At 44.6% G+C, this 27559-nt stretch overlaps 1 long non-coding RNA gene across 1 annotated transcript; it reads right to left on the bottom strand.

Annotated features, from left to right (window-relative positions):
• LOC110260960 lies at positions 1401–27559 on the bottom strand. The gene is made up of 3 exons (XR_002344608.1): positions 24468–27559; positions 24265–24355; positions 1401–2997 (listed from the first exon to the last, which is right to left on the bottom strand). It is a non-coding gene; the product is annotated as an uncharacterized LOC110260960 (long non-coding RNA).

The raw sequence follows: 27559 nt of genomic DNA, 5'->3' as shown, positions 1-27559 counted from the left end.
TCGCGATTTAATAAACAGATGCAAACAGAAGGCCTTGGAGGTCAACAATTAAAAATAAACCAGCCCAAGGTTCTCCTTGGAATTCTCTTTCTCTATAAAGTAGGGAGGACCGCCCCCCGCACCGCACCCCCCCCCAGCCGCAGCTGCCGTGGGGGTCCTGAAGGGTGGGAACGGTTGGTTTCCCAACCCCACCGAGCTCAGGGGCTGTAGACCTATTCTCAGGGCTTATTCCTGCCCCTCTTATCTCTAGTAAGAAAGGGCACCTTGGATAGCAGATGAAAAGACTCCCGGACCCAGAGAAGCTGGAAAATGGGCCAGTCGCCCTCACTGAGGGCAAATGCTGCATGTCATTTTCTCCATTTTCGTTGCCAAAGACAGTAAATATTAGAGCAAGTGATCTGAAATGATAGCGAAGCAAAGAAGAGTTTCTGTGTAGTTGGTTTTAGAATGGGTTTTATACTTAACTTTCTCTCTCTGTGATGTCTGTGAGAAAAAAGCAAAACCACTGAATAAAGGTAGGAAAGTTGGCCATGGCGACCACTCATTTTTTCCCATGGTTCCTGAAACACGCAAGGCTTCTGCTCAGATCAAGGCTTCCTCCACCTATGAGCCATGTTTTATTCCACTTTACCTGTGTTGCCTCTAGCTCCCACACCATTTTTCCCTGCCTCTTTTCTCTCTTAAAAAGATGGCTAAGGAGTTCCCATTGTGGCCCAGTGGTTAACGAATCCGACTAGGAACCATGAGGTTGCAGGTTCGATCCCTGGCCTCCCTCAGTGGGTTAAGGATCCGGTACTGCCATGAGCTGTGGTGTAGGTCGCAGACGTGGCTCGGATCCCTAGTTGCTGTGGCTGTGGTGTAGGCCGGCGGCTACAGTTCCCATTAGACCCCTAGCCTGGGAACCTCTATATGCCGGGTGCAGCCTAGAAAAGACAAAAAAAAAAAAAAAAAAAAAAAAAAGATGGCTAAGAGTAGTACCTGGCTGTTGGCTGAAAGCATTGGCTGAGGATTCAGTATCCCATGCAAAGCTTTGCTTTTTTGGGGGGTGGGGGGAGAGCTGTCCTGCAGGCAGATGGGACGTTCTGAGGCCAGGGATTGAACCCTAGCCACAGCAGCTACCCAAGCCACTGCAGCCACAACTGGATTAAGCCAGATCCTTAATCCACTGCACCACATGGGAGCGTCCCATGCAAGCCTCCTGAGAGTGTTTAACAAACAGCAAGAACTCCAAAATGCTGCTGCTTTTCAATAGTCTCTGTGTCATCTGGGAGGCTTATACTTTCTGCTGGACACGGGAGCATTCCTCTGTGGCAGGTCGCACTCACCTATTTTGAGAAGGTGTTGAAGGCCAGTAAGCCCCCCATTCTGACACCCTCCCCCTCCCCAAATCCCAAATGCCTTCACAGCTAATGCCTGGGAGACCTCCCCACATTCCTTTGCTGATAAGAGGGGAAATGAAGGATGGGTTTAAAGATAACCATTTGCCATAGGGGCGGACCTCCCCTGAGGACCCATCTCCATCTGGCAGGCAGCGGGGAGCCCTGTATCAAGTGGCGCCCCACCAAGCTCCGCTCCAGAGCCATCCTGAGCATCCTGCGTGTAAAAGATTACTGCAATGGGCAATGGGTCATATTTATGCACTTAGAAGTTTCCTGGATTCATTTTCTTTCTTTCTTTCTTTTTAATGATTTTTATTTTTTCCATTATAGTTGGTTTACAGTGTTCTGTCAATTTGCTCCTGGACAGCAAAGTGACCCGGTCACACATACACATACACATTCTTTTTCTCACATCATCCTCCATCCTGTTCCATCACCAGATACAGTTCTCAGTGCTACGTGGCAGGATCTCATTGCTTGTCCATTCCAAAAGCAATAGTTTGCATCTGTTAACCCCAGATTCCCAGTCTATCCCATTCCCTCCCTCTCCCCCTTGGCAACCACAAGTCTGTTCTCCAAGCCTGGACTCATTTTCTTCAGGCCAGAAGGAGAGGGGAATTAAAGAGTTCTTCAAGTCCTCTGTATTCCACTGGGGCTCCCAAATATACCAGGGGACTCCCACACTACCTGGTGGCTCTTCTTTGGGAAATCTGGGGGTTTGCTGGTTATTAGGATCCTCCTCCTGTCAAATTAGTTAATTTGAATGATATCGTCTTGAGTCCAAGTCCCTCCCCTGCTCCCTCTGCCCTTTTAGAGAAATAAGAAAAGAGGGCTGTTAAGGAACATGATTCAGAATTCGTTTCCCTCTCCTTTCCTTGATGTCAATGACTTATATTTTCATCTTCTACAGCTGTGTATTAATATGCATATAATATACATACATACATATATTTAAAAACTTAAAAGATCCTCTGTTAGGCACTTTCTCAGCTATTCCTTGGGACAAGCCCGATGGGGGCTATGATCAACTTGCTGTCACCAAAGGAAAAAATGGAGGTGCAGAGTTGAGGCAGCGCCCCCTCGCCCCCGCCCCAAGACATCATTTTTAAGGAGCAAAATTGGATATTTTTTATGGATAACTTTTGTTTTTTCATTTAGATCCAGAACTGAACTTAAAGAAAAATAAACAACTGTCGTGAAATAGAGCATTCATACTGAAAAATGTTTACAATATAAATGCATAGATTAACAAGTAATTGCAAAGCAGTTGCCTGTGTAACTCCAATCCAGGTCAGGGTAGAAAATCTCCATCTCCCCCTTTGTTCCTATCTGATTAGGGCATTCAGAATAGATAGAGCCATGATTTCAACTTTTCTGACAATCTCTGCTCTCCTGGCAACACTGGGAAGCTCCAGGATTGGGCAAGTGGTTGAGGAGGAGCCAATCAGCATTCTTCTCTGGGACTTTTCGGTCTATAACCGAGAAACATCTGCAGTCTGTCGATAGTGGTGAAAGCTGTAGGACAGGAAACCTGGGAAATCTTGATGACCATGCTTGCGTCCATGCCAAGGAAGCCAGGCTGCTGATGGTGAAGATAAAAAGAGCAGGCAGAGAAAATCTAGAATGTAAAGCACAGAGAGATTCTGAATAGCATTCAAATGACTACTTATTTTTATTACTACAGTTGTTGCTACAATTAGCTTCCATCCTTGCCTTTCCCCAAGTTTGGATGGTTGACCTTTCCTGGACTCCGTGAGCCAGTAGATCCCCTTTGGTGATGAACCCAGCTTGAATCACATTTTTGACCCTTCTAAAACAGTCCTGATGGATGCAGACAGAAGCAGGACATGGACCCCGCTATAAAGAGAAAACATTGTGTGGTCATTTAAGCCTGCAAACCCACAATGCTTGTGAGTTAAAAAATGAGACACTTGCTGTCAATGCACTCACAAAGAAGTATCCTTTCTTTCTCACTGCTATATAACTCAGCATCTGGACCCATGACTGGCACATAGGAATATTTCATACACGTTTGTTGAACACATAAATACAATATTCAGGGTGGTGAATGTTAGCAAAGTGTAATGGGAGAATAGAAGGAGAAACTAACCATTCGACCAGGATGGGGAGTTGAAGATGCAGGCAATGTTTCCCAAAGTGGGGATGGGGTAGGGTGGGAAGATGTATTGGAGCGGAGCCTTAAAGGATGTGTAGGTGTTTGGTGGCGAGAGAGAGAGAAGGCAAGATGGGAGTCCAAACAGAGGCCAAGGCATATGTAAAGGTGAGAGGCACAACAGAGCATCGTGCATTCCGGAAACTGAAAGAGTTTTATGAGGTTGGATTATGATATTAGAGGAGGCTGAGAGAAGAGGCTGGTGAGATAGGCTGAGCTGAGTAAAATGCAAATACAGAAGATTAAATATTTACATAAGCTCATTAGTGATACTGTGTGCGTGTGACAAGTATGATTTAGTTTAAACCTCCAAGGTTTAAATACCCTAAGTGCAACTGTATCTTTTCGAAATTGATTACATGACATTAATAGGCTCTTTCTCAGCTTCAGTGGTGATCATATGCATGATTTACTTCTATCTCTCATCCCCGGGTTCAGGAACAGTCCATCCTGACCTTCCTCCTTCCTTTTATACCTTCCGTAAGAACTAAACATTAGCTGCTAGCAACCTCCTGGTTTTTATCCTCTATAAATGTACTCAATTTTGCTTCCAAAGTTTTAACGGGCAAATTCCTATTATTAAGAGGACCAGTAAAAAAAAAAAAGATTCTGTGTCACAAAGCTATTTTCTGATCTCTGCTATCACCCATTAAATACAATTCAACAAGAATTCTTTAAGAACTTGCAAGATGCCCTGTAATCAGTGAGGCATACTCTGGGAATACGTCAGATCTCAAAACACTTAAGGAAAAAAAAAAAATCTCTTTTCCTGAAGACCTCATAGCCTTGTTAAGGAGGTCAGATCAGTGTCATTAAGTTTGACAACATCACTTGCTTTTATAAAATGTTTATAGAATGTTTATGTATTGCAAAGCCTTTTTATCTGTATTCTTACATTTGACCTTATCTGTACCGTGGACGGTACTGCTGATCCTGTTGTAGATTAGGTAGTGGCTAAGGGCTCTGGGGAAAGGCCACACTGGTCCAAACCCTTAATTTGATATTTATTAACTCGATATCTATAAGGACAGGCTATGTTGTGCGGCAGTAACAAAAAATGCCAAGGTCTCAATGATTTAACTAAATAATGGTCTATTTCTCACCTATGTTTATATCCACTGAGGGGTGACTGGAGGCTTTGCTTCTCCCATTCACACTTCAGGACTCAGAATGACAGAGCAGTGCCTTCTCAAGTGTGACTTTAACAGGAAAGGAGTGCTCTGGAGGGTCTCAAACCAGCAATGAAATGCTTCAGCTCAGAGGTAGCACACTTCCCATCTCAACTTTTTGGCCAGAACCAGACTCATGTCCCCACTCCCCCATTACCACTATGTTGGCCACTTTCCACAGGCAAGTCCTAATTTTTATCCCTAGGTTTCTAGCAGCTAAGGCGAAGAGATGTATGTATGTATGTGTATATATATACACAGACAGAGACCTCTGCGTGATTTTGGATGTCTAGCAAATTTGAAATCAAAACCTCATTGCTCACAATAAGTACAACTTCCCCTGAGGTTAAAGGCCAAAAGGAAATATTATTGTAATTTTTTTCTCATAAAGATGCCACCATGGGATGAAATGAACAATATCTCCAGCAACATCTTTACAGAAAACATATGGGCTTCATGGGGCCTCTTTTAATACTAACCTTGAACAGTGGTAAAATACTGAAGTCCTATTCAATGAAAGCAAATTTGCAGGGGTCCAGGGCCACAGAGGTCCTGGCACAGAGCACTCTATAAGGCTGCTCTGATCGAGGGATAGATTTTTAGCAATTCCTGCTGTGGCTCAGTGGCAATGAGCCCAACAGGTATCCAAGAGGATGCAGGTTCAATCCCTGGCCCTGCTTGGTGGGTTAAGGATCTGGCGTTGCTCTGGCTGTGGTGAGGCTGGCAGCTGCAGCTCTGATTTGACCGCTAGCCTGGGAACTTCTATATGCTGTGGGTGCTGACCTAAAAAGGAGAAAAAAGGTGGGGGGATAGATTTTAGAGTTTACAACGGAAGTTGCAAAATGGCAGTTCTCCTACCAAGTCCATCCTGCTGACGTGTTTTATGGTTTTGTTTAAAACTTTTTTGTTGCCAATACTTTGAGATGTTTTATGAAAGTCTAAAATTTCAACTTTTATGAAAAAAAATGGAATATCTGTTGTTTGACCAGATCTGGGTAGTACCCGCCTTCTATAGATGAGATGAGTGCTGTCCAATTCCCCACCGTCTCTTCTGGCCCTCTCCACTCAGGATGGCACCTGCCCTGTCCATCCTGGCATCTGTGTTTGCAGCTTCTGGTTTGGAGGATGGGCTGAATTGTATTCTCTTTAGGTAGAGAATACTTTTCTCCAATACTTTTCCTAAGTGTGTTTTTAAGTAGCCATAACCTCAAGCATTTTCCAATCCAGAATGTGGTATTATTATCCCCATTCTAAGGATGACAATGTTGGAACTCCGGTTAGTGATCTGCCCAAAGTCACGTAACAAAAGGATGTGGCTTCCGGATATGGTTGTCTGAACAAAACTGATAAGGCTCCGTTGGGTCCAGCCCCCTCCCAGCTCCATCTGTATCTCATACTGCTCTTCCTCCAACTGGTTCTTAAAGCTGCAGTCTCACTGTCGTCTTTTCAGTCCTTTGAAAGTGTCCTGCTCATTCCCACCTCGAGAGCTTTCTGTTTGTTCTTCCCTCTGCCTGGAATTTCTTCCTTTTTTTCTTTTTTTTTTTTTTCTGCTGCCTGCTCCTCCTTACGTTTGTCTGATACCCAAGAAAGCTCAGTGAATAGGTCAACCATCCTGACATGTGTTACCTAATTCCAAAAGATGAGCTCGATTTGCCCCTGGAAATTAGCCCTGGGAAATGGACTCATATGCAACATATTCAAAAATATGTTGAATAGGACCTGAAATGCAGTGTCCCATTAGGGTGAGTCAGCTGTGCCAGGCTGTTCTACGAGAGCCCATGCCCCAGACTGAGCACAGGACTTCAGACACAGGCAAGGTGACCTCCATCTCCAAGGAGCTGACCCACAAGTCCTTGAAAGCACTTGGGAAGCTCATTGACATTCTTGAGACGTAACCCTAGAAAATATGATTCATAAGACTAGCCTGATCATGGCTGGTTCAGGTGGAATGAACACACCAGGATAGCTGAGCTGATTGTCAAAATAACAAAAGTTTCTCTAATTGTTGATACCGAATTTCCCAGTCCTCTTGGGAACTTCCTCTCTCCGTTCTAACGGCTCTGGCCCCTAACTCAGGATCCCTTGGGTCTCACCACAGTCAGCAAACAGAAGAATAACGCCTGGCAGAGGTGGGTGCTCTGAAGTCCCTTTCTGGTGCTGCAGTAGTATCCTGTCTGATAGATGCCATGCCCTACCAAATGTTCAGTGCTTTGTATCTGACTCCTGCTAGGGGGGCCCAGGACCATGCATTATGTCAAACACCCCAGAAACTTCTGATCCAAGAGACATACTAGACAGGCCTTTAGAAACACTACTCTCATGGACGAAGAACTGACAGTGATCATGACTGCGACAGGTGTCATGATAGAGGAGACAAAGGATGGAGCATGAACATAGAAGAGGAACCTCATCTCTGGCAGTGGGGGCGAGGGGGCGTGGGGGGGCCATCCAAGAAGAGAGAAAAGGAGCAACGTCTTGAAAGGCGCTAGGAGCGCTCCAAGATGCAAAAGTAGTAGAAGGCTCCATTGCCATCATGCAACATTCTCAATTTAGCAAGAGATGCCTACTGTCCATTTACGCAGCAGCAGGAGAGTCTTAGGTAGCTGTTTGGAAACTGAAAATAACATGGTAACACCAAGAGGTAGAGAATGTCTCTCCAGCTGCCTGAAGGACAAAGAAGGACCATCTCCCCCTTTCTGTATCTACTCCACTGCTGAGCCTTCCAGAGATGCTTGGAGGGGTACGGTCGAAATATATTCCTTGGATGAAAATGTGGGAGAGACAGTGATGATTTCTGAAATTCACTTTCATCCGAGGAATATACTTCTTCACCTTTGACCTTGGACACAATCACCTGACCTGTGTTGACTAGTGAGAGCTGATCAGACAAGATACGGCAGAACTAGGTTGTGTCTGTGTGGCTGAGGCCATACACTTGCACGTCTACCATCGCTATCAGAAAGTCATGCCCAGACCAGCTCCTTGTGCCAGGAGGGGGACAAGTTCAGCCAAGTGTGTGAGCTCACAGGTGCATAAGCTGAATAAGTGCTTATGGCTTTATGCCAGCAAGATGCTGTGGGTGTGGGGGACACGGCTACAGCTGATGGGTGGAGAAGTTAAGGGATGCAGTGGAGTTGCCCCAGCACTGTCCAGAATCAAGACTGGATGGTCTCTCTTTCATTCCAACGCAGCCAAGAGATAGGCCGTGTTTCTAGAAAGTTCTCTTAAGAATAGAAAAAGACCAAGAAGATAAAAGCCAAGGGAATGAACACCTGAAAAGAACCATAACCTTGCCAATTTCTTGAGCCTCGCTGCGAAGGAAGCTCTGTGGTCTGTGCCTTGGATGGATAATCTCATGGAACTTAGGTTCCTCTCTCAGTCTCACATCTCTAGGCTCTGTCTGGAATAATCATGAGGCCAGAGGGGCCCCAGTATATGCAGACGGTGCATTTTTGGGTTCCTGTCTAGACCATTCAAGCCCAAACTGAAATAGCTGAACTGAACAAGGAGCTGGGGCTTGGAGGGGGCTGTGAAGTAGGGGAAAGGGAAGGCTGGGAGGGGGAGGGAACAGAAGGCTTAAAAATAGTGGGAAAAATATTGCATAAGGGCTTGGAGATAAACAATGCAGTCGTTTCAGCGTCCCTTCCCATGACTCGCATCACGGGTCTTAGGGGTGTGGGTTGGTTGGTTGTGAGTCAGGAAAAGGTGTCCACTTTGCAGCAAAAGCAAGGGTCCCAGGCCGAGCAGCCTCTGGCGGTCTTATTCTGAGGCCACGGCGGGGTCGGTGGGGTCAGCGTGGGACTCGGTGTCAGAGGAAGAAGAAAATGGCCTCTCCTTTTGCCCTCTGAGGCAATTGTCGCACGTACCCCCCACTGCTGGGAAACAGGCTTGGGGACACTAACTCCAAAATGGCTGGAGAGGGCTAGAGTTAGGGTTCAGCCTGAGGATCTATGCTTCTCGGAACTGAAAGCTCTTGTGAGCAATTACACATCAAGGGACGGTCCTTTTGGAGTTTCCGTTGTGGCTCAGCGGGTTAAGAACCTGACAAGTATCCATAAGGATGTAGGTTCGATCCCTGGCCTTGCTCTGTGGGTTAAAGATCTGGCATTGCTGTGAGCTGTAAGTTGTAGGCAGGGCTGGGATTCCTTGTTACTTTGGCTGTGGCATAGGCTGGCCCCTAGCCGGGGAACCACCATATGCCGCAGGTGCAGCCCAAAAAAGCAAAAAAAGAGAGACGGTATTCTGGAAGCCTGAAATATTTGCTCGGGATCCTCTATTTCTAAGGACGAAGGCAGGGAAAATGGTGGTAAGAATAAGGCTGCTCTTAGGCTGCCCCCAGCTGTGTTCTATCTCCTCTCATCTCCCAGGCATCGGACCTGAGCAAAGTCTCACTGGAGCTGCTTGTTTTGGCAAGAAGTCCGAGTAGCCTTTAGAAATCAGATGAGTTGCCTGGCTCCTGCGCATGCCCTTCATTGCATCCGATCCAGATGAGCCCAGACAGCTCCCGGCGATCCTGGGGTCTGAGGCACAGACACGTGAGACGAGCCAGCCCCTCCTTTAGTGGTGAAGACCAACAGTCAGAGAGACAAGCGATCAGCTCAGTGTTCCACAGACAGATCGTGGGGACCCCTTCCCGGAAGCCAGGCAGCCCCTGCCCCAGAGCCCCACTCTTTCTGCTGTGTCATGCTGCCCCCCTCCCATCATTTCTGGGGTGTGACTCATGGTGGGAGCTAATCCTGGGACTCTGCCCTTCCAGGGCTTCTCTCCAACAAATGTCACTTTCCCGGTTTGAGGAAGAGGGGGGAGAATTCCCAGAAATTAAATGTTTGTAAACTCGAGGTCTTTGTGTTGCTTTCCCAGCTTAACCCCTCACTTGCCAACTCCACTGAAACAAATGGCAGAGCTAGTACTAAGGGGACCATTTAGAAGGGTGTCAGGTAGAGAAAGCAAGGAAAAAGCCCCTTAGAGTTGCAGTATTTGGGGCGGAGAAATTCTCATTCCGTTCTTGCACATCTGAGTTTTGCCTCATTCTCGCTTTGCGGCTGCACATGTGTCAGATGCTGGATTCCTCCATCCTCCCTCCAGGGAACCAGTATGTGCGGAGTAGCTGTAGCATCTTAGAAGGATTTAAGAGATGCCATGCTGCCTTCTCCAACACATTCATGTCGAAAATGGGCTTCATCGAGACCCTGCTCCCAAGGAATAGAAGCCACCTTAGAAGAGCTCAAGCACAGTGGAGATAGTCTTAAAAGAATACAAGGTATTTTCCAGGGTAAGAATCAGGACTTGACAAATCAGAGACAGGACTGCTCCAATCCTTTCTTCCAGGGTGCTGTGATGTCTAATTGGGGTTTCTCTTTAAAAGGCATTTCTTTATTCTTTCCTCTATCTACCAGCCAGTATTCTCAGTTGCAAATAAGAGAAATTTTAGCTGTTTCAGGAGGGCACCATGGCCGTGCTATTTTTTTTTTCCCATCCAGTCCAGGCTGTAATTATATTTGGATCACTGTGGTTACAAAGCAGTGAATGGGGAAACCTGTAGCGTCTTCCCTGACATTTCACGGAGTTTCATTCTGTTCTGCCTCTGACCATTCTTTCTGGATGCCCAGGCGAGCTGCCCTTATAGAAGGAAGGAAATCTGGGGCGATTAGAATGATTTGTGATTTGTGTTTCATTTTAAGAGAAAAGCTAATTTTATGATGAGCAGGTTATTTCAAAAGGGATAGCTTTGCAGGTGGGAACTTGTACGTTTTTATAATCTTAGTAGCTAATCCTGTTTTGGATACTTATTATGGGGCAGGCATGGCTCTAAGCATTTCCTACCTATTGGCTCATTTTATAATCCTCATGATAATCCAGTGTGGAAAGGCAATTATGTATGGGTTTTCCTTTACAATTCAGGAAACTGTGGCACACAGAACTCTTGCTGAAGGTGGAGCTGGGATTCGAACCCTGGCAGTCTAGCTACAGAGCCTATGCTTTCAACCGCTATGCTAAGTAAGCGTATACTTTGTACACATTATTTCATTAACATAAAGCCATGACTGGTTGTCACAACCATTCTGCAGATGAGGACAGCGAGGCTCAGCAAAGTTAAATGGTTGGTCTCGAGTCACAGAACTAGCAGTGACAGAGGGGACCTTTGTACTCAAGTCTAGCTGGACACAGAGTCTGGGCTCCTAAATCCTGGATTTTAGCATAACACTGACCTATAGAAGCTGGAGTCTTAGCAGAGGATGTGCTAGAGAATGAACCAGAAAAGGGGGGGGGGGAAACAACCCTATTTTGAAGGGTTTAAAAGCAGAACAAAAATAAGAAGTTTGAAGCAATACTCTGGCTAGGGAAGACGGATTAAAAGAAAAAAAACACCTTCGTTTCGATGTATCTGAAACGGATGCATCAGAGAGGGGAAATCTGGTAGATATTGAGCCCGTTACAAGTTCCCAACAGCTGAAAAGAGTTCAGCTTCAAACCGATCATTGTCAGAAAAGCAAATACAAATTTGTCCTCGAGCAAAATAACTTTCAGAAAATCAGGAAGAGGGTAGATGGACAGTAAGTTATGAACATAAAACTCTTTGTACCCGACCCAATTAACCCTAACCCAGGGCAACCCTGTGCCTCTAAGCTATTCATTTAAAGGTTTTACGATTTATAGGCAGCCCTTCTCAGGGGAGGTCCCGCCTGGCTCTGATTTCACATTTCACAGCAGCACATGTGTAATCCTGCTGCATCCCAGCCGCTCTTAAGCCAAGAACAGAAAATACGTGTTTCGAAGGATGGAAAGAGAGCAGGGGAGTCCGCAGGCAGCGCTGCTTCCTTGCAAGTGACTAGAAAGAATGCTGTCGAAGGCTGCACCTGAGACCTGCCTGTCTCCACGTCTGCAGGGTTGGAGGACCGAGGCTGCCCCACGCTCTGCTGTCAAAATTTCATTTTCACATTTGGCAGATGGTATCTGGCGACCTCCAGGTGCAGAAATAAAATATCTCAAAATCGAGGCATGGGGGAGATAAGAACACCCAAGACTGGGAGTTCCCGTGGTGGCTCAGTGGAAAGAAACCCGACTAGTATCCATGAGGATGCGGGTTTGATCCCTCGCCTTGCTCAGGGATCCAGGGTTGCCATAAGCTGCAGTGTAGGTCACAGACACATCTCAGATTCCACGTTGCTGTGGCTGTGGTGTAGGCCGGCAGCTGCCACCACTCCAATTCAGCCCCGAGCCTGGGAACTTCATCTTCCAAATGCTGCAGGTGAGACCCTAAAAAAGAAAGAACACCCAAGACTGTTAGGAAGACATAAACAGAGGCCAGAAGACAGAGGCCTTAACGTCTGCTGTTAGTTCTTCACTCAGAATGTCACTGTGGATGAAGAGGATTTGGCTAAATGGGGGGGGGGGGGGTGCGGGCAGAGGGCAGAGACTCCTGAAGGGAAAGGAAGGGAAAGCCTGCAGGTGAGACAGAGCCTGGAAGGGGAGCAGCCTGAGGAGCTTCAGGCCACTGATGCATGGAACTTACTTGTGCCTTAGAGGCCTGCTCAGGCCCCATCGCTAGATATCATTTCTATCTGATGATAGAGTGCACCGTGCAAGCCCTACTTGGATTCAATCGGGACCGATTGCATCACGCTTGAGGGGGGTGGGGTCCGAGAACACCCAATCCATGAGGGGCAGCCCAGGTCACGTGGTGACCTTGTGCCACGTGGTTCTGAATTTAGTCTCCACCAAAGACCAGTGGAAGGCCCCGAGCTGTTTCTCAAAAGGGGGGTAGTTATGCACATAAGACCAAAAATATCCAAAAATCCTGAGGGCTGGTGCTGTGATTCACCTACAGCGGCTGCCACAGGCTCCAGACTGCCTCCCTACCTGCCCCTGTCACTTCGGGTACCACTGGGTCTGCAGCCTGCCCATCAGCCTGGACCTTTGCAGAGCCTTCTCTTGTTGGTCCCCACTCAAAACTAGCTGCTTCTGTACATATAGGATGGATAAACAATGAGGTCCTATTGTATAGTATAGGGAACTATATTCAATATCCTGTGATAAACCATAATGGAAAAGAATATGAAAAAAGAAGAATATGAAAGAAGAAGGTGTGTGTTATATATATATATATATATATATACACACACACATACATACAGGTACACATTCTGAATCACTTTGCTGTAGAGCAGAAATTAACACAACATGGTAAATGAACGCTACTTCACTAAAAGAAATTTTTCAAAAAAAACTAGCACCTTTCTGGATGATTTGGGAAACAGGTCCCATTCACATGCCCATGTGAGGACTATATTGCTTCCAAAATCCTAAGCAGCCCAACTAAGCATTCTGCCTCTTTCTTGGTTTTAGGGGGAGCCAGAGGTAGCAACTTCTTTCTCATAGAAGAGATACTTGGGCACAGCCCACACCATCGAGCTCCTAGACATTTTGCTGGGGTAGGCGGTATCTGAATTTGAGTCAGATGTATTTCCCACCCTCTAGTATGTTAATGTCTGCTCCATACATCTTGAGTAGTTGCTTTTTCTTACTCAGTAGATCCAATCGGTATCGTGTCATCCATGGACCAGTGTGATATCTCATGGAAGGGAAAGGCCATTAAGATCTCTGCGAACTGGGAGCTCCTGTTGAGGCTTAGCAGGTTAAGAATTCAACCATGTTCTTGAGGTTAAGAACTTGACCGCGTTCTAGTATCCATGAGGATGATGGTTCGATCCCTGGCCTCTCTCAGTGGGTTCAGGATCCAGCGTTGCTGCAAGTTGTGGCATAGCTCACAGATGCGGCTCCGATCCCAAGTTGCTGTGGCTGTGGCACAGGCCAGCAGCTGCAGCTCTGATTAGACTCCTAGCCTGGGAACTTCCAGATGCTGCACGTGCACCTATTTAAAAAAAAAAAAATCTCTGCAAACTGAATTACAGAATTATGACACAGGGCTAAAGACTTGAGAACATTAGAGTTTTGCTGCCACGAGCCAAGGAAATAACAGAAGCTTACGAGACAGAGAGAGGCCTGGAACAAATTCTTCCCTAGACCCTTCAGAGGGAGCCTGGTCCTACTGGCCCCTTGATTTTGGACTGCTGGCTTCTGGAACTGTGCGATGGTAAATTTCAATTGTTGTGAGCTACCCAGTTTGTAAAGGTGGGGCTGGGAAACCAATACAGATCTCGCTGCCTTTCTAAGGTGTTAGCTTGCATCAGAGCGTTTCTGGAGGATCTGGAAAGCCATGGATGGACTGAAGGCATGACGAGTCAGATCTGGAGGATTCTGGGAAGGCTTGGCTATGGGTAGCAGGAGGGAGAATCATCAGGTTTCTGGTTTCCTCTGATCTGTCCCTTCTGAAACTCTGACCACTCCAACCCTCCAGGCTAAAGGACGTATTTTATCCGAAGGTTGCCCTGTCTCCAGCAGTGTTCTTGATCTCGTTCTCTGTTCCAAGACCCAGAGTCAGTGTCTGGGCTTTGTGCAGTTATTTGAGAACATAGCATATCTGGTCCTAATGTAGGGATGGCCAGAGGGGACCTGGGTCTCTGCCCTGGACTTTCCATGTGCTGGTAGTCAGGACCCCTTGGAAGCTCTCAGAGGGAGGAAGATGGGCCAAAGCTTCTCCAGCTACCAGGCCAGGCTTGCTGTTCCTGCTTCTGCTGCTTAGCTGGCCAGCAAATTACTTTTTACCTTCGCCGTTGAGAACTACTATTTGAACATTTTTTTCAGATGCAATCATATAATGGTTTAAATGTAAAACAGAAAGCTCCACAACTTCTTAAAGACAGCGCAGCAGAAAGTTGCCCAATCTCGGGTTAAAGAGTTTTAAGACATGACATGCTTTAGCTAGTGACCAGATAACCAAAATGTAATTAAATCCACTCCATGGAACATTACTGAGCAATAAAAAAGGAACAGATTCCAGACTGACACCAAAACTAGGCATATCTTAAATGCATTTTGCAAAGACAAAGAAGCCAGACCCCAAAGGCTACAATATGATTCCATTTAATGACAGTCTGAAAAATGCAAAACTTCTATAGAAATTCAAAACAGGTCACTGATTGCCAGGAGTGGGGTGCTGGGGAGCAGGGAGATGGGTTGAATCCAAAGGCACAGCATGAGCGGCTTTTGAGGGTGGTGGAATTGATCTGTAAGTGCCAGGTGCAAAATTCCACGCATTTGTCAATACCCAGAGGACTGTTTACTGCCAAAGGGAACGTTACCTAGTATACATTAAAGAAGAAACTCAACCAGGTTGTGGGGAGAAGCTGAGAGGGCACACGGCCTAGGACACATGAATCAAACTTGGTTGCAAATGAGTAATACCCACGCCGAAGGGAGTGGGGAAGAAAAGAAACATATCTAAGGAACTTTGGAAAACAAGACTCTGAGTGAATACCATCAGGCTAAAGACAAAAAGACTGCACACGGACGCTGTTCTGAAGTTGGTAAAACAGCTTTCCCAGGGGCAGGATTAGCAATTCTGAAACTACTTTCTGTGTACGCCAGGGATGGAGAAAGAAGCCAATCTAGGGTGGATAGTGAGACATGGGTTTCTTATTGTCAAGAAGAAGTTACAGATGAGGAAGTGAAGAAGGCTAGAATAAACCCTGGGTGGGGAGTGGGAGCGGGGGCTGGTTCAGAGTCAGCAGGATCAGTTAAAACTCCTGGTTTTTAAAAGGGATACAGTTAGGTACCTATAGAAATAAATATAGGTGTGTACCACTGGCTTAGGCACATGCACAGAACTCCGCTCCCTAGCTCTGTCTCCTGAGCAAGAATGAAAATAGTAACATCCCAGTATGCATCTCAGTACTTCTAGCACCTAAATATCCCTCTCCAGGGAAAAGAACAAAAGCGCTTTGGCAAAGGGACTGATGGCAGGGCTGGGAAAGGGAATATTCAAGATGAGCCCGGAGCACACATCGGTGCCAGAAACAAAAGACGTGGTTGTAAATAAAAAGGAAGAGATGCATGTTAAAAGGCCATGGGGCCAATCTGAAAAAGTTCCCCATCACCAAAGCACTGGGAAAAATTGAAGCCACAAAATAAATAATGATTTGGTTGCTATAACGTAAAAAGTAAGTAAATATCCTTGACTTCATACCGATACATAGATAAATGAGCAGAGATATGGAGTGGAAAGGACAACTCTTTTTTTTTTTTTTTTGTCTTCTTAGGGTCACACCCACAGCATATGGAAGTTCCCCAGCTAGGGGCCAAATCGGAGGTGTAGCTGCTGGCCTTTGCTACAGCCACAGCAACGCCAGATCTGAGCTGTGTCTTCAACCTACACCAGAGCTCACGGCAACGCCGGATCCTTAACCTACAGACCAAGGCCAGGGATCAAAGCTGTGTCCTCATAGATACCAGTCAGGTTCATCACCGCTGTGCCGCCACGGGAACTCCAGGATAGCTCTTACTGAAGAATTCCAATTAGTAGATAGAAAGAAAATAGAAAACAGACAATCACCATCAGAGCACCGCAGTGAAATCTGCTACTGGCAAGATCCATGTATGGATGCTAAACCTAATGGACAAAAGTTTGAGAACTAGAATATGGGCATAGCCTTGAACTATCTCCCCACAAATAAATATATACGAATTTCAAAGGAAAACATCCTATGTTCACAGCGGAGGAAGCTGGCATCACCACCTTACCCACGTGATCAAAGTTAACAGCACTTGTGAGAACATAAAGCATTACCAGGGGCCCCGCTACATCAGACCCTCATGGTATCTTTCCCAGTAAAGTATGACTATAATCTAATCACAGGAGAGCATTATGCAAACCCAAACAGGGAAGCATGACACAAAAGAATGGCCCTGTATGCCTCAAAAACGTTCCAGGTCACGAAAGACAAGGCAAGAGTACGTAGCTGTCACAGATGAGAGGGAATCACGAAGACATGAAAACTAACTGCCAGGTGGCATCCTGGACTTAATCTTGGAACAGAAAAAGGCATTCGTGAGAAAACTTAGATCACCCCAAAGAAGCCTGAAGATGAGTTGAATACTGTGCCAATGTTAATTTCTTACATTTGAGGAATGTATTATGGTTGAGCAAGATGTTATTTGAGGATGCTGGGTGAAGGGTGTGTGGGAACTCTCTGTACGATCCTTGCAGTGCTACTTTAAGTCTAAAATTATCTCAAAATAAAGAGTTTTGTTTTCTTAAGGTACTGTTAGTCAATGTCCGTTGCTTATAAAAACCCTTCTGAAGTAATACAAAGATCTACCTTTTGGCTTATGGTGGTGGTGACACATACACCCAAATGATATTGTAGCAAAATAAGGGTACAATTAAGAAAAGGGAACTTGTGGGGAATCCTGTAGGTGCAGTCAACAAAAACTTCCCATAGTGGGAACTCAAATATTGTATTCAGAGTTAGAGTTTTTTTTTATTTTTTTCTCATCTATTAGATCATATGAGTCATTTATTGTAGTTTCAAGTAGAATCCACTTGTTTTGCTGCCAACATCTAGAACTAATTTTTTCGTCTTTTTTTAAATCTTTTTTTGGGGGGTGCCGCAGAACCCATGGCGTATGGAAGTTCCTAGGCTAGGGGTCAAATTGGAGCTACAGCTGCTGGCCTATGCCATAGCCACAACAATGCCAGATCCGAGCTGCTTCTGCGACCTACACCACAGCTTGCAGCAATGCTGGATCCTTAACCCACTGAGCAAAGCCAGGGATTGAACCTGCATCCTCATGGGTGCTAGTCTGATTCGTTTCCCATGAACCACAACAGGAACTGCCTAGCACTAATTTTTTAAAAAATGGATTGGAATCTAGTCTAAGGAGGGGAGAATGGTAAGCAGTAGAATACAAAATGCAAACCCATTTATAGTTTCCAAAGGGCCTATGGGGGCTACCAAAAATAAAGCTGGTGGAAAACAGTTCACTAAATCACTTAAGAAGAAAAAAAAAAGATTATATGACAAATCCTATAAATATTCCGAGAGTGGTAGGTAAGGCGTGTTTCATACTGATGAACAAAGTTTTAGCATGTATTGGAAAAACAGTTTCTAATATAAACTTACCGACGACTGGAAGTTATCTGCACAATTTTATACCTAAGTACTTGCAGATGTAATTTATTTTTCTGACAGCACCGCCGGTGTAATGAAAGTTGCTTTTAATAAAACATGAATGCAGTTAGGTTTTGCCAATTAGGTTCAGAGGAGTTGTAATCAGTCTGATTCAAGTTGATATGTAGCTCCTTAAATTCAGTGCTGACCCATAGAACGGCTCCAGTATTTTGAACGTGTGTGTGTGTGTGTGTGTGTGTGGTGTGTGAAAGATGAACTCCCAAAAAGCTTTGGCTGCCCAGGCAGAAGGGCGGCAGTTCCTGGTAAGTCAGTACAACACCCTCCCAGAGGGACGGTGGTGGTGACGGTAGCAGGTTCCCTGCTTTGCGCTGAGTGTTAACACTTTACTCTAATGGACACGAACATAAGCTCATTCTCCATTTCATTGATTTACAAAAACGTGGGCAAATATCTGATGTCAGCCAACATCTGATCGCTATACATCAACGATCATTTATAAATCGATCAGCCAGAGAAATTACTCTCAGCGACAACTTCTCGCTGCTATCGAGGAATTCAAAGACATAAAGACAAATCTTTTCACTTGGAATGACTTAACATCAGAAAAAAAACAAAACCAAAAAGCAAACCCCAGAAAACTCAGCCCTGCACCTTTCTAGTGGAGAAGAACATCTGTCTTTTGGACTTTTCATGTGACTCCCTGAAACTGTATATTCAACAAATACATACTGCGTTCCTATTATTGGCAAAACAGAAAGGGCAGAGTAGTGGAAATAGTACTAGATTCAAAGCCAGAAGGCCTGTCTTCTACCAGCTGTTCTGGTTTTTCCATTTCAAAAGAGTGGTAATAATTCTTGCCTTGCTAAACTCACTGGACTATTGATAGGACACAATATAATGGTTTTAAGGGAAAGTGCTTTGAAACTTTCAGCCTGCTATGCAAATACAAGTGCTGGATGCCAGAGGTGAAATAGAGAACTCCCTAGAATCTTCAGAATCTTATGGTTGGTTGGGAAGAATGGTTGTTCTTAGGCCTCTTCTTAGGTTACGGGTTCCATGCTAGGTCACAGATTAAAGAAGTTCATAGCTGTGATCTCACACCTGGCCTTCAAGGATGAAGAAATTGAGGACGGGGTGGTGCAGACGCTCAGTTAAGCTCACTGTATGTAAGCTAGTGCTACGGACTAGCTTGGTAACAGTCAGCATGATGCTTTGATACCACACCCAAAGCCCATTTGATTCATCCCGGCTTACTCATTAAGCCAGTTAACAATGGAAGAGCCTAGAAGATATTCTGCCCACATGGGTGCAGGCACCAGTGCCCTGGGAAAATTGAGGCATTGCCTCCCCGGAGTTGCGGTTCAGGGTGCATCTGGTCAGCTTTTCCTTCATGTTCCAGCCTTCGTAGAGTGAGTGAGAAAAGCTACTTGCTATCTGCAGCTGCTTCTCCCCAGACAGGAACTGAAACAAGCCTAGCAGTCATTCATTCATTCCCACCTCGAGTTTCATCTCTTCTGGACCTTAGGGTACTTCCAGGTTCTGGCCTTGAAAAGGAAGTCGGACGTTGATGTGTGAAATACACACACAAAGGCATCTTTGCAGCTATTTTCATCTCTGCCAGCTTGCCACGGCCCCATTCCCAGCCCATCTCCTCTTGTGAAGTTACTGGGCTTTCAAAGCAGCGAAATAAAGCAATGTTTGACTTCTTACCAGTGGCTCCAGCTCCTGGTTTGGCACTCAGATAATGCAGGCATGGGATGGAGGCTAGTTTGCTCCCGGCTAAGCCAGAGATGGTACCAATAAATTCAACCTGTTAGGCTGAAGCATCTCGGACTTTCCTGAGGTTAGAATGAAGCATTTTTCTAACTGGAACAGCATTTTTTTATTAAGTTATTTTCATAGGTTTAAAAATAATGTCTTATTCAGTGACTTTTAAGAGACAAGCCTGAATAATAGGAAATAATAGGTTATAGAAATATTCAAAATGCATAAGCAGAAGGAGAGCTGAACTAGGTGGAGGCAAGATGAAAACGGTGATGTTCTGTTTATCATGGAGATTTATTTGGCATTAATTTTGATTTTTAAAATTGTTATATTAAAGCACTGTTCTATTACTATTAATCAATAACACAATAATGAACCAAATGATTATTTTAATTATTGATAATTAATGCAATAATGCACAAAAGGATTATTATATTATTATCTCAATTTCAGAGTGTTTTGATTCCCCCTTAAATTTTGCTCCTGAAGCAAGTGCCTTCGGCCTCAACCTGGTCCTGACCCTGCATAAGCCACACCTACCACCCCACCAGGGACATGCAGGCTTCAGAAGACATCTTGCATCATTCCTCTGGAGTCAACTCAAAGGGGGCCCTGGTGGAGTGGGATGGTGCCTCCCTTGTCTCCAAAAAACAACCTGTGCTCTGCTTTGGTAATAAAAGTGTATTCTTCTGCTTGTCTGCTTTGGATACAGAGGAAGCATTTCTGCAGTATAGTCTCTATGCCTAAGGCTGTGGAAGCCAATACTTCTCATGCTTGAATATGGCCACCAATCATCAACAACTGTTTAAAATTTAGATCCTGACTGAGCAAGCCTAGAATAGAGCTTGTGATTCTGCATTTCTAATAAGCTCCCAGGTAATGCTGATGTTGCTGATCCCTACCATACTCTGAATAGCAAGAGTCCATAAACTGATGGGTCATGGGTTTTATAAATATGCCAGATTTTACCTATCTTTTTTTTTTTTTAAAGCAATATCTCGTAATGTTTGACCAGCACTTTTGCAGGATAACAAAATGTTAGAAAGGGGTAGGATCTGCCTCTTTAGACACATGTTCTCCATTTTCCTGCAGCCTTCATCACACGTACAACGTGAGGGTACCTAAATTTTTCCACTTCCTTTGCTATCAGCCTGAACCGTGCAGGCATTTGAATTCACAACTCTGATCCACTGTTTAGTTTGTCAATAGCACTGACTGATATTTACCCAAATCAGAAACCAGTACATTGTTCCTCTGTGGATCTTTTATCCTCAAGCTGTTGATCTATGTTTTTTTTGTGGCATTATCATCAAATTATGACCTATCAAAATGCCATGTTTAAAATTAGCCTCCTGAATAAGAGGAAATGGCAATAAAATTAGCTCTCTAAAAGGTTCAGACCTTAACGACTCTTGGATTTTGAAACTATTGGAAAATTTTATGTGTGATTAACTTGAGGACTAGAAAATTAATAGGAGCACCATCTACTAATTTATGTTTAAATTTGGCAAAGGTATTTCGTAGCATTTGGAGCTGAAAGCATGAGATCTTATTAGTTGGATTTGCAGTCTAATATTAAAACGATATTCCAACTAGTATAATAATTACCAAGTGAGTGACCTATTGGACGTAGACATTTCAACTAATTTTTGTTAGTCAGTGGCTGTATTCGGCTGCTTCTCAGGTCCTGTTGATTCTGTTCCCTAAAATACATCCCTCTATTCCCTATTGTCTCCCCCCGCTGCCCCAGTCATTACTCTTGCATCATATTTCATCTGGATCATTGCAAGAGCCTCTTAAATATCTTCCTGGCTTTCAGGATTATCCCTCTGTATGCCATCTTCTACCTTCTTGTAGAAATAAAAAGCAAAAATATAATGAATTCCTCTCTCCTTCAGTGACTCTATCACCTACAAGACAAAACATAAAACCCTCAGCTGCCATGCAAGCCTGTACCCTCCCCAATCTGGCCACCTTGCTATCCACCTCCCATGCCACCAAATCCTCATTTTGCATCCCAACCAAAATCCCTATAGCTCGAGGAATTTCCCACAATGCATCAAACCTCTCTGCTGTGTACTTGCTCATTCCCAAGTAAATCTGTCTCTCCATCAAGGTGCTCTCTCACAGCACTTCTCACAGAGTTGGGGTGCCACACTACATGGACATTAAGTTCTAATATCAGAGGGTAGGGCGAAAATCAAGTCTTTTTTAAAGAAAAAAATCTTTATATCACCCGTAATATAGACTATATATGGTCTGGGGTATGAACAAAGCTGATAGCTCTCCATGTGGTACAAAGAGCTATTTCTTCTATTCATCGTTGGTTGAACTAGTTGAGTTATATTTAGAAATTCTAGAGGAATTTTTTTTTTTTTGGAGTGCTCAGTTTCCCCAGCCATGAAATGAGGGGGTTAAACTCAATTATCATCAAAAACTGCATTCTGCTTTCAATAGTCTAGACCAAGCATCAAGTGCAAGTGTCAGGTAGATGAAATATCTAGATGCTTTATGCCCAGGGTGTATGAAGTGTAGCAGGATAGGGAATTTTTGCTCCCTAGAACTTGAGGGACCTGAGCATGCTAGGCAGGCGAGCTTGTAGTGTCTGTTCTCCAAAAGAGGAGCAGCTGAAGGAGGAGGTCCAAGCTACTCTTCTCAGATGTGGGCCAGGGAGAGACAGGGTTGGAATATAGTCTTTTGGAAGATGCTGAAGCCATAAAGGAGTGGTGAGGGTGGAGGGCAGCAAGATGGCAAAAGGCTTCATAGTACGACCTGAAGCCCCTTCGTACCTCCTCAGGCTTCAGGACAGTGACCAAGCTCATGAGTGATCAGGTATTTGGATTTTTTTTAGGAAAATGACAACAGAAGCTGCAGTGCACCCTAGGTCTAAACCAAAAAGGCAACTGGATGGAAGAAATAATTTAGGAAAAATCCTCCTAAAACAAGTATGCTTAGAAGATCACAAGGCATCAAAGAGGGACTAGAGACTTCAACGGTGATTCAGATCAATCTCAGACACCCCCGACCCTTTCTGAAACGTGTTTCTGAAACAAAGTGGAGCATGGAATGGGAGAGAGATCTCAGTTTTCTCTTATCCTGATGCATCAATTTTCCAGAGTCGTGAGTTTCAATTCCCTCCAGACTACGTCCAAAGGGCGCTTTCCGTTCATGAGAAACTATAGTGCTGGAGGAAACTCATTTTTGACTGTTTTTTTTTTTTTTTTCCCCAGAATTGTTACGACATTTTCCATTTGCAAATTGTGGTTACTTTTCTTCCCTGTTATGTGCCGCTCCCACTCTTTGTAACATATCTCTGTCTGTTTGCTGTCTTCTTTCTCATTAGATGAAGTCCGTGATCTGGATAGATTCTCCTTATGGCAAAAAAATTCTCTCTGGGAGCTCTGGAGGCAGTCATTTAACCCATCAATATGCAATACAAGGCTCATCTTCGACTTTACCCTGGGAGAGATACAGAGGAATAGCAGGCGCAACCCACGCCCTCATAGGTCTACAGCTTGGGCAAACTTAGTCATACAGAGCAATAAGCAAGCAAATCACAGGTTTTAGGGCTGTACTGGTGGACAGAACCTCTGAGATTATCTAGTGCAGCACTCCTTTTACAGAAGGGTCTGAAATCGGGCAGCTTCTGGGGCTCTTCCACAGGACCGCATGGTGGCAGAAGCTGGACCAGACCCCCTCCCCACGTCCCCTCCTCTCCAAGCACTCCAAATCCCGGGCTGTTTCCATGATACTACGGATCACATCTAACTCATAATATCATTCCCCGAACTTTAATTTTCCTAGGTGCTAGGAAGATCATGCATGGATCAACACTTACATTATATAAGAATTATATAATAATTAAAATTGAATGATACTATAAGCATTATTATGTAAGAATTTAAGTAGTAAATAAGTCATTAAAATATTAAATAATGAAAAATATACATTTTAGGTACTCACCTATTCTCTTTATACATTAAAATTAAGCTTCCCTCTCATTCCCTCCCCCAGTGCTTTACCCTATTTTTTCCCCTTTAAACATATACTCTTCTAAGCTCTCTTTTATTTTAATTTAATTAAATTAATTAATTTATTTAATTTTGGTATGGGCACACATATAGAGACCTCTTTCTCCATTAAGAGAATAAAAATAGACTAGCAACTTGATAAATGGCATTTGTCCCCCAGCCTTATGTCAAAGATTGCTTGGGGATGGTGCAGACAGCAGCAAATTGCAGTGACCACAGGGGCTGCCACTACCCAGCGGCAGGCATTGTGTTCATGTGACCACGTAACCAGTCTGTATGGCTGGCTGCTCTGATTTTTCAAGAGATGTTGGAAATCTGTAGTTTTAGGTAAATTCTGCAGATTAAAAAAAAGCTGATGCAGCTTTTTATTTATTTTATTTTTATTTTTTATTTTTTCGTCTTTTGTCTTTTGAGGGCCACACCCATGGCATATGGAGGTTCCCAGGCTAGGGGTCTAATCAGAGCTGTAGCCACTGGCCTACATACACCACAGTCACAGCAATGCCAGATCCGAGCTGTGCCTGCGACCTACACCACAGCTCACGGCAACGCCGGATCCTTAACCCACTGATCGAGGCCAGGGATCGAACCTGAAACCTCATGGTTCCTAGTCAGATTTGTTTCTGCTGCGCCACGACGGGAACTCCATGATGCAGCTTTTTAAAGGACAACACAGGATAAACAAAACACATCTATGTGTTAGATCCATGCGCTTACCACATTCCCCAAGGCCACACTTTCCTCTGGTGGCATGTCAGCATCCTGGTGCCTGGAGTTAGGAGAGGCTTGAGAAAGAGCTTCCGCCCATCTGAGAAGGGAAAGAGGGGTGGTGATTCGATGGAGGAAGGAACAGCAGAAAGAAAAGCACACAGTCTTTGAAACAGAGTCATGTGAAAATCCCAAATTTGTCTATCACTTACTCAGTCTTGGTTTGGAGCAAATAAAGCCACCTTCCTTGTCCAGCTGGATTCCCCACGAACTAGACTCTGAGATTCTGGGATCCGTGTGTGGGAGATTTAGCAGGAAGTACTCTCAATAGCCAGGCTGATGAGGGGTGGCGGGGAGCAGGCTGGGCAGAGGAGAAGTTAAGCCTTGATGCAGTAACACCAGAGGGCTTAGCTGACCCTGCAGGGTGCTCTGGACAAGGGATGGTCCCATAGAAGTGTCCCAAATTGAGTCAAGGGGTCTAGTCCCTTACACTCTTATACCAAGTCACATAGATGTAGGCTGCCCCTGAGAAGGAACCAGCAGCCCCCTTCCAGGAACTGGAAGGGGTGAAAGTGTGAGAAGTCAGCAGTCAACTCCCTCAGCAGCAAGGAGAATGAGTTATCTCAGTCTTGAAAAGAGAGGCAGTGCTTAGTGAGGCATCTCAGCATCTGCTTTGATCTCCAAGCCTCTGTCTTCTGTTTAGTATAACAGGAATAAATATACTTACCTTCCTGGCACATTATACAGGTGAGATAATATGCAAAGGGACCAGCACAGGACTGGGCACATATTCAGCATTCCAAAAAATATTATCAGTAACTCTGAGCAGGAAGTCATTTGAAGTCAAAGGTCAGAAACTGGGTGAACAAGGGCAGGGAGGAAGGGACAAGTATGACAAGTTTAGGATCAGTGAGAAGACAGCATGGATTAGATAGTTTGAGGCAAGATGGTAAAGGTTCTTCAAATTTAAGTAAAAGAATTGGGACTTGTGCAGTAGGCAGAGAGGGTCGGATGTGCCTATAACTTGCCTAAGGCAGTGTGCATTCAGATTTAGGGTGTGATCCTTGTGTGGCAAAAGATGACCAGAGGGCAACCAGCTTTCCAGTCTCCATGCTTAATGAGGCAAGTGACATGGGGTGGATATAAAAATGACTTCAAATGAAAGATAGAAAGATAGTGTGCCACTTCTTAGGATGCAAGGATACCCTAGACTCATGGATTGACTTGGAATATGCTCTTTTATCCAGCAAGGTGGAAAAGTAACTTGAACCTTTGGAAGTTTGCTCGGGGCCTCTTGGAATTCACTTGGCTGCCTGGGGATGATGGCTATACTCCACTGTGTCTCCAGGAGGGCAGATATGTCTAGGAAACAGAGTTGCTGTCTGCAGTGAAATACATGGCGTTCTGGGGAGGACCTCAGGCCGGCCTGTTCTGTGTTCTCTTCTGGGAGCATTCCACATCAGAAAGTGGTCAGCTTAGAGTGTGACCGGGCATCCAAACCCAACTAGCAGCCAGCAAATAAAGGTGCACTTTACCGCCGCCACCTCGGGACAAAAATGCACTGTGTGCTGCTCGGAGCCAGCGGAGCCACGGGCAAGATGGGCCATATCCTGTTTAACGGTGGCCACAGATATTTCCTGGCAGAAAGCTCCGGTCCGAGTCATACACGAGCGGGAGATTATACACAGAACTCATTTATATACAAGTTGACGAGACCTTGGAATTGCTCAACGGCAGAAATTTCTTCTCCTCTTTCTTTATGTGCCTCTTTTAAAATGTCACTTTTGATCTTGGGTTGAAAAATGAATGGCTGGGAAGAGTTGGACAGCTTGATCCTCAAAGAATGTTTTTAAAATATCGAGGATATTTAACTGTTGACAATGTTCCCTCTGCAAAACCCGAGGAGCACTCTTTTTGCGGATTTCCACCCCCTTGGAGCAGCCCCTTCCTCTCATAATGAAGAAATCATTTTTTACAATGTTCATTACAAAATCGGGAATGGCTTGAATTATCTCTCTCTGCAGGGACTTCCATTTCTCTGGAATATTCAACCTAATTAGCTGCGTCTACTGGTCAAGACTCAAGAAGATTGCCAGGGGCAATCTTAATCCGTTAAAAAAAAAAAAGTACTTATAGCTCTTTTAACCAGATCCTTAGTGACTCTCTGGATGCTTGATATATTTTGCTTGAGCAAATCAAGACAATGTTGATGAATCTACTTACTTGAACCGATAAAGAAAATATTGAGGAGGAAGTTTCCAAACTCACTGTCTAGGGATTGCTAGGGAGATGGTGTTTCAAATTTGTGTAGACGCACCTAGAAAGTTAACTAAGGCACTGCAGTGTGAAAGAATATTTCGCTGTTGCATGTCTGATTGTGTCTGTGTGTGTGTGCACGTGTGTTTTAAGTGGACCTGCTGGTGTTTCTGCTGCCTCCTAGACTAGTAAACACACAACTGGGTATTATCTGGTTATCACAAGTTTGCAAATTCAAATACATATCAGAGACCGAGCTTGGGGAACAGGGAGCTGTTGCTTTGACAAGCATTAACCAGCTTGCCAGGGACACAGAAGCGAATGTTTTCACTCCCTTCCCCAGACAGCCTGGAAAGATAACCCTGCATCAGGTAGTTAGTTACTTAAGTGGAGCTGCTGGTGTAGGGTTACTGGAGTCTTTTCCTTTTAGAGCCCAAGGGCAAAGAGCATTGTTAATGCTGCCTACACCGGAAAACAGGTTAAGAGAGTTGACACCCAACGCTTGGCGGTGTTTCAGTTGAACACTTGGTGTCCTCTGACTCAAGGCGCAGATGCCACTTCAGGCTTTGTAGCCTCTCAGAAAACTGAAATGTAGACATCTGGAGGTGGGAGGAGTGGAAGTGATGAATCATCAGTAGAAAAAAAAGATGAAATACATCTTTGTCTCTTTGCACTCAATAATACCCAGTGCCTGAAACGCGAATGTGTTAATTACAGAGATTTCAAAGCAAAACCGTAGCCTGCAGAGGGCACGTGTGTTTTGACTCAGCGTATTAACAATACCTTTCATGTAGGTGCGACAATATCGCAAACGCAAGGGATGTTTATGGGATTCAGTGACAGCAATTCGTGAAAACCCAAAATGGGACGGGCCGTAAAAGCACACGTGACTCCTATGATCCGATGTAACAGATTATTATTATTAATTTTTGCTTATCTGCCCTTTCTCTAGAAGGAAGGCCAAGACACAGCCTCCAAAAATCACATACATTTTACTGAAATGTATGTTTAATTTTAAATAGAAATGAGAAGTTTCACTGTACATCAG

The sequence above is a fragment of the Sus scrofa genome, chromosome 6, assembly GCF_000003025.6.
Source record: "Sus scrofa isolate TJ Tabasco breed Duroc chromosome 6, Sscrofa11.1, whole genome shotgun sequence".
Lineage (NCBI taxonomy): Eukaryota > Metazoa > Chordata > Mammalia > Artiodactyla > Suidae > Sus > Sus scrofa.
The sequence above is the reverse complement of the archived record's forward strand: the minus strand, read 5'-3'. Positions and strand labels throughout refer to the sequence as shown.